The sequence below is a fragment of the Pseudophryne corroboree genome, chromosome 3 (assembly GCF_028390025.1).
Source record: "Pseudophryne corroboree isolate aPseCor3 chromosome 3, aPseCor3.hap2, whole genome shotgun sequence".
Lineage (NCBI taxonomy): Eukaryota > Metazoa > Chordata > Amphibia > Anura > Myobatrachidae > Pseudophryne > Pseudophryne corroboree.
Window position 1 is genome coordinate 576,348,517 of NC_086446.1, and position 8,613 is coordinate 576,357,129.

An 8,613-nucleotide genomic window follows, 5' to 3' on the forward strand; every position below is an offset into this window, starting at 1 on the left:
CTTCCTCTATACGATCCTTTGCGACAGGGCCCCGTGCAGACCAGGGGTTGACATTCACTTTATTCTATCCTCGACGGGAAAAGAATAAACACTCGGACTCCTCGTGAGGATTCGAGACCATCTTGTCACGGCTGACCTAAAGCTTCATCAACAGATCGACCAGCACATGAGAAGGAATAACTTTACTTCAGCATTCATAATAAACTGTAATATAAATGTACACATTTAAATACACATATATACACATATATCTATATATACATCTCATATATATATATATATATATATATATATTCAATAGGGATAAAGTCTCTGCGCCTTCAGTGCTTTGGTGTGGAAACTTCCATCTGTGTATAACAAATAATATATGCGTACCAGAAATATGATCAAGTTGTGCCTGTAGTGGTATCTTTAATTGGTCGTCTTCCCTTGTCCTCTTACTCCATGTATAAACACCCTCAGCGAGGTGTTAAGACACAATTTACATAGGCAGAGAGGGAAGATTTGTGTCAGCAAAATGCTCTTAATATTATAAAGTGACTTGTGCCTTATTTGTGCCAATATATAAAATATTTTTTATATAAAGTGCTCTGTGCCTATAGTGTTTCAATAAACCACTATATTATATGTGATTTCTAATATGAATAATCAGAATCACACCCGAGTGGCTAAAAATAAATAAATAAAGAAAGGAAGGTAATAACTCACTCCTTTTAAGAATGCTGCTCCTATGAGGTAATCCTTGACAAAGTACAGTACCTCTAAAAAGAAAGTTTTTTTTCTCATGGAAAAAAAACAGAAAGAAAAAGGAGCTGATAGAGTGATATAGTTTTTCACAATTTTTAATCACACACATACATATAAAAATGGAATCGTACAATTTAAAAAGTAATAACAAGCTTATCTGTTTACAGGTCGTTGGAGAGGTAGTGGAAGCTGGCCCAACGCGTTTCGTCCCTTTAACAGCTTTTGTGGGACTTTATCCCTATTGAACATTTGTATTTATGACTCAGCGAAATATGAGTCAATAAGAAAGTCTATACTGCAGCCCCTACACTTGGGAGTGCTGTTTGGAATTGTCGTGAATGGTTATGCACGAATTTTGTTTGATTAATTTATTTATTGTAAACGTTTAGGTATTAAGCGCTCGTTATACACCTTTTTTGCACATATATATATATATATATATATATATATATATATATATTCTGTCAGGAACATCAGGGTCCCTAGTGACTTTAATGTGTTCTGAATGTGTATGAACATGTACTGAATGCCAATGTTGCGGATCTAATCAGGAAACATTATGGGCGACATAGAACATAGTATTCGTGTCGACAACAGGGAGTAGTAACTGGGCAAAAATAAGATTTTACTTACCGGTAAATCTATTTCTCGTAGTCCGTAGTGGATGCTGGGGACTCCGTAAGGACCATGGGGAATAGACGGGCTCCGCAGGAGACATGGGCACTTTAAGAAAGAATTTTGATTCTGGTGTGCTCTGGCTCCTCCCTCTATGACCCTCCTCCAGACCTCAGTTAGAGAAACTGTGCCCGGAAGAGCTGACAGTACAAGGAAAGGATTTTGGGAATCCAGGGCAAGACTCATACCAGCCACACCAATCACACCATATAACTTGTGATAACTTTACCCAGTTAACAGTATGAACAACAACAGAGCATCAGATCAACCCTGATGCACTATAACATAACCCTTATTTAAGCAATAACTATATACAAGCATTGCAGAAGAAGTCCGCACTTGGGACGGGCGCCCAGCATCCACTACGGACTACGATAAATAGATTTACCGGTAAGTAAAATCTTATTTTCTCTAACGTCCTAGTGGATGCTGGGGACTCCGTAAGGACCATGGGGATTATACCAAAGCTCCCAAACGGACGGGAGAGTGCGGATGACTCTGCAGCACCGAATGAGCAAACACAAGGTCCTCCTCAGCCAGGGTATCAAACTTGTAGAACTTTGCAAAGGTGTTTGAACCTGACCAAGTAGCCGCTCGGCAAAGCTGTAATGCCGAGACCCCTCGGGCAGCCGCCCAAGAAGAGCCCACCTTCCTTGTTGAATGGGCCTTAACCGATTTAGGCAGCGGCAAGCCAGCCGCAGAATGAGCCTTCTGAATCGTGTTACAGATCCAGCGAGCAATAGTCTGCTTTGAAGCAGGCGCCCCAAGCTTGTTGGAAGCATACAGGATAAACAAAGATTCTGTTTTCCTGACCCTGGCCGTTCTGGCTACATAAACCTTCAAAGCCCTGACCACATCCAGTAACTCGGAATCCTCCAAGTCAGTAGTAGCCACAGGCACCACAATAGGTTGGTTTATATGAAAGGATGAAACCACTTTTGGCAGAAATTGTGGGCGGGTCCGCAATTCTGCTCTATCCGCATGGAAAACCAGATAAGGGCTTTGATGTGACAAAGCCGCCAATTCTGACACACGCCTAGCCGAAGCCAAGGCTAGTAGCATGACCACCTTCCACGTGAGATATTTCAATTCCACCGTCTTGAGTGGTTCAAACCAGTGTGATTTCAGGAAACTCAACACCACGTTAAGATCCCAAGGTGCCACTGGAGGCACAAAAGGGGGCTAAATATGCAGCACTCCCTTTACAAACGTCTGAACTTCAGGCAGAGAAGCCAGTTCTTTTTGAAAGAAAATGGATATGGCCGAAATCTGGACCTTCATGGAACCCAATTTTAGGCCCAAAGTCACTCCCGACTGTAGGAAGTGAAGGAAACGGCCCAGCTGGAATTCCTCCGTAGGGGCATTCCTGGCCTCACACCAAGCAACATATTTCCGCCATATACGGTGATAATGTTGAGCCGCCACGTCCTTCCTAGCCTTTATCAGCGTAGGAATGACCTCATCCGGAATGCCTTTTTCTGCTAGGATCCGGCGTTCAACCGCCATGCCGTTAAACGCAGCCGCGGTAAGTCTTGGAACATACAGGGCCCCTGTTGCAACAAGTCCTGTCTTAGAGGCAGAGGCCACGGGTCCTCTGTAAGCATTTCTTGAAGATCTGGATACCAAGCCCTTCTTGGCCAATCCGGAACAATGAGTATTGTTCTCACTCCTCTTTTTCTTATGATTCTCAGCACCTTGGGTATGAGAGGAAGAGGAGGAAATACATAGACCGACTGGAACACCCACGGCATCACCAGTGCATCCACAGCTATCGCCTGAGGGTCTCTTGACCTGGCGCAATACTTCAGTAGCTTTTTGTTGAGGCGGGATGCCATCATGGTTCAAACAAAAAAGGATGTCAGTCCCCTTTAAAAGCGCTTCTTTCAGCTTGCAGCTGTGTTACTTTATATATAGCAGATCAGCCTCAGAACTGCTTAGACAAAACTTTTGAATAACACAAATCAATAAAGTCTTTCACAGCGCTGCTCTTATAATTAGTCTCTAAGGGATACCACAGCTTGAAATTGTAAATCGTCCATATGTCTTATCCACTATGAATGGACAAATGACTCTGATATACTTCACAGTATTGTTCTTATACTGCCACTCCAGTATGTACCACGATATTTATGCAATAGACAGTCTATTATGTGTTCACTCCAGAAATGAATTTTTCAATGCAGATGTCAGAAAGGTTAAAAAACACACTTTATTTTAAAAAGATCCGCTGTTAAAACAGTATTCGCACTTTGCAAAATCCACTGCATAAAAAGTTTCTTCCTTCTTATATAAAGCAGTATTCAATGAACATTCGGTCTAGCAGTAGGGTTCTGGGATAGATGGATATTCCCAGGTGGGAGCTCACCAGGTCCGCTGGACGCCGATCTCTTTAGCGGGGGCTCTCTACTCGGGAATTACTTTACCCGTGAAACACTGCCGTTCCCTCCGCTGGCTGTCCTCCGGCTGTGAACCTCCCAGCGCTGCACGCGCTTCTGACCGCTTCTGCCTTGACAAAGACCCAATTAGGGTAGAAACGCGTCGGCGGCAGCAGGTGGACGTGGTCACTATCCGACAACATCAGAAAGCATTCAGGGACGGGAGGAGAGCAGAGCGGTCAGAAGCGCGTGCAGCGCTGGGAGGTTCAAAGCCGGAGGACAGCCAGCGGAGGGAACGGCAGTGTTTCACGGGTAACGTAATTCCCGAGTAGAGAGCCCCCGCTAAAGAGATCGGTGTCCAGCGGACCTGGTGAGCTCTCACCTGGGAATATCCATCTATCCCAGAACCCTACTGCTAGACCGAATGTTCATTGAATACTGCTTTATATAAGAAGGAAGAAACTTTTTATGCAGTGGATTTTGCAAAGTGCGAATACTGTTTTAACAGCGGATCTTTTTAAAATAAAGTGTGTTTTTTAACCTTTCTGACATCTGCATTGAAAAATTCATTTCTGGAGTGAACACATAATAGACTGTCTATTGCATAAATATCGTGGTACATACTGGAGTGGCAGTATAAGAACAATACTGTGAAGTATATCAGAGTCATTTGTCCATTCATAGTGGATAAGACATATGGACGATTTACAATTTCAAGCTGTGGTATCCCTTAGAGACTAATTATAAGAGCAGCGCTGTGAAAGACTTTATTGATTTGTGTTATTCAAAAGGGATGCCATCATGTTCACCTGTGGCAGTTCCCACCGACTTGCAACCTGCGCGAAGACTTCTTGATGAAGTCCCCATTCTCCCGGGTGGAGGTCGTGCCTGCTGAGGAAGTCTGCTTCCCAGTTGTCTACTCCCGGAATGAACACTGCTGACAGTGCGCTTATGTGATTCTCCGCCCAGCGAAGAATTCTGGTGGCTTCTACCATCGCCACCCTGCTCCTTGTGCCGCCTTGGCGGTTTACATGAGCCACTGCGGTGATGTTGTCTGACTGAATCAGAACCGGGTGGTCGCGAAGTAGGGACTCCGCTTGGCGCAGGGCGTTGTATATGGCCCTTAGTTCCAGGATGTTGATGTGGAGGCAAGTCTCCTGACTTGACCACAGACCTTGGAAATTTGTTCCCTGTGTGACTGCCCCCCACCCTCAGAGGCTTGTATCCGTGGTCACCAGGACCCAGTCCTGAATGCCGAATCTGCGGCCCTCGAGGAGGTGAGCACTCTGCAGCCACCACAGGAGCGACACCCTGGCCCTGGGGGATAGGGTGATTAACCGATGCATCTGAAGATGTGATCCGGACCATTTGTCCAGTAGATCCCATTGAAAGGTCCTCGCATGGAACCTGCCGAAGGGAATGGCCTCGTATGATGCCACCATCTTTCCCAGGATTCGCGTGCAGTGATGCACCGACACCTGTTTTGGTTTCAATAGGTTTCTGACCAGTGTCATGAGCTCTTGAGCCTTCTCCATCGGGAGATAAACCCTCTTCTGGTCTGTGTCCAGAATCATGCCCAGGAAGGGCAGACGAGTCGTAGGAATCAACTGCGACTTTGGAATATTTAGAATCCAGCCGTGTTGTCGTAACACTTCCAGAGAGCGAGCTACGCTGATCAGCAACTGCTCTCTGGACCTCGCCTTTATGAGGAGATCGTAGTACGCAGGAGTACCATCATTTCCGCCATTACCTTGGTAAATATTCTCAGTGCCGTGGAGAGACCAAACGGCAACGTCTGAAATTGGTAATGACAATCCTGTACCACAAATCTGAGGTACGCCTGATGAGGTGGATAAATGGGGACATGAAGGTATGCATCCTTTATGTCCAGAAACACCATAAAATCCCCCCCTTCCAGGCTTGCGATGACCGCTCTGAGCGATTCCATCTTGAACTTGAACCTTTTCAGGTATATGTTCAGGGATTTTAAATGGTCGAATAATAACCCTTTCCTTGTTGAAGGAGGGGAACCTTGACCACCACCTGTTGAAGATACAATTTGTGAATTGCAGCTAACACTGTTTCCCTCTCTAAGGGGGAAGCTGGTAGGGCCGATTTGAGGTATCGGTGAGGGGGCATCTCTTCGAATTCCAGCTTGTATCCCTGAGACACAATATCTATTGCCCAGGGATCCACCTGGGAGTGAACCCACTTGTGGCTGAAATTTCGGAGACACGCCCCCACCGTGCCTAGCTCCGCCTGTGGAGCCCCAGCGTCATGCGGTGGATTTAGTGGAAGCCGGGGAGGACTTCTGTTCCTGGGAACTAGTTGCGTTGTGCAGCTTCCTTCCTCTGCCCCTGCCTCTGGCAAGAAAGGACGCACCTCGGACTTTCTTGCCTTTTTGTGATCAAAAGGACTGCATTTGGTAATACGGTGCTTTCTTAGGTTGTGAGGAAACATATGGCAAAAAATTTGACTTTCCAGCAGTAGCTGTGGAGACCAGGTCCGAGAGACCCTCCCCAAACAATTCCTCACCCTTGTAAGGTAAAACCTCCATGTGCCTTTTTGAGTCGGCATCACCTGTCCATTGCCGAGTCCACAGGACCCTTCTGGCAGAAATCGACATTGCATTTATTCTAGAGTCCAGTAGGCTAATGTCATTTAGCTCGTGTGAAGGGGGGGGAAGGTCACCACCTGCCTTTTTTCCCCATACATATGAACCCTCTTGTCAGGGACTGGGGTTTCCTCTGTGATGTGCAACACATCCTTAATTGCTATAATCATATAACGGATGGATTTAGCCAATTTAGGCTGTAACTTTGCATCATCGTAATCGACACTGGAGTCAGAATCCATGTCGGTATCTGTGTCACCAATTTGGGATAGTGGGCGCTTCTGAGACCCTGTCGGCCTCTGCGACATAGGATCAGGCACGGGCTGAGACCCTGACTGTCCTAAGGTTTCAGCTTTATCCAACCTTTTATGCAAGGAATTAACATTATCATTTAAAACCTTCCACATATCCATCCAATCAGGTGTCTGCGCCGTCGTCGGAGACACCACTTTCATTTGCTCCCGCTGTTTCCACATAGCCTTCCTCGTCAAACATGTCGACACTAGCGTACCGACACACCACACATGCAGGGAATGCTCTTTTTGAAGACAGTTCCCCCACAAGGCCCTTTGGAGAGACAGAGAGAGAGTATGCCAGCACACACCCCAGCGCTATATAACCCAGGAATAACACAGTAACGTAATGTTAACCCAGCAGCCGCTGTTATATTGCTTTTTGCGCCAAATTATGTGCCCCCCTCTCTTTTTACCCTCTTCTACCGTGTATCTGCAGGGGAGAGCCTGGGGAACTTCATCTCAGCGGAGCTGTGGAGAAAAAATGGCGCTGGTGAGTGCTGAGGAAGAAGCCCCGCCCCCCCAGCGGCAGGCTTCTGTCCCGCTTTAATATACAATTTTTTGTCGGGGGCTCATACATATATACAGTGCCCAACTGTATATATGCAAACTTTTGCCAAAGAGGTCTTAAATTGCTGCCCAGGGCGCCCCCCCCCCCCCCCCCCTGCGCCCTGCACCCTTACAGTGACCGGAGTATGTGGGTGTGTGTGGGAGCAATGGTGCACAGCTGCAGTGCTGTGCGCTACCTCAGTGAAGACTGGAGTCTTCTGCCGCCGATTTCGAAGTCTTCTTGCTTCTTTCACCCGGCTTCTGTCTTCCGGCTCTGCGAGGGGGACGGCGGCGCGGCTCTGGGATCGGACGACGAGGGTGAGATCCTGTGTACGATCCCTCTGGAGCTAATGGTGTCCAGTAACCTAAGAAGCAGGACCTATCTGCAGAGAGTAGGGCTGCTTCTCTCCCCTCAGTCCCACGATGCAGGGAGTCTGTTGCCAGCAGAGCTCCCTGAAAATAAAAAAACCTAACAAAATACTTTCTTACAGCAAGCTCAGGAGAGCTCACTGAGCAGCACCCAGCTCGTCCGGGCACAGATTCAAACTGAGGTCTGGAGGAGGGTCATAGAGGGAGGAGCCAGAGCACACCAGAATCAAAATTCTTTCTTAAAGTGCCCATGTCTCCTGCGGAGCCCGTCTATTCCCCGTGGTCCTTACGGAGTCCCCAGCATCCACTAGGACGTTAGAGAAATTATCTGTTTGTGGTAGAGAACTCACACATGTCGACACACATGTACTAAACACCCACCAACATTGTTAAAAAGGGCAGATTTCTGACAGGGAAAACACAGAAACTTTAACCAACTCACTTTACACACGCCCATTTTATATATATATATATATATATATATATATATATATAGTGCTTCATGTTGACCTATTATTGCACTAAATAACTGTGCCCCCCCTCATTTTACACTGGTAACTGTTTAGCAGTGTTTTGGCGGGCCCAGCATCTCTGTGAGGAGAAAATGGCGCTGTATAGAGTTGTGAGGGCTAAGCCACGCCCCCTTCTTGGCGCGCTTCAGTCCCGATATTCTTGTATATTTTTACACTGGCGGGGGTCATTATACAGTGCCTAAGCACTGTATATTACTTTGCCAGCTCACATCCAAGAGGTATATTGCTGCCCAGGGCGCCCCCCCCATGCGCCCAGCACCCATGTAGTGCTGCCTGTGTGTGTGGGAGCAATGGCGCGCAGCGCGACCGCTGCACGGTACCTCAGAGATCTGATGTCTTCTGCCGTCACTGAAGTCTTCTTGTTCTTCTAATACTCACCCGGCTTCTTTCTTCTGGCTTTGTGAGGGGGGTGACGGCGCGGCTCTGGGAACAAGCAGCTAGGCGAACCAAGTGGTCAG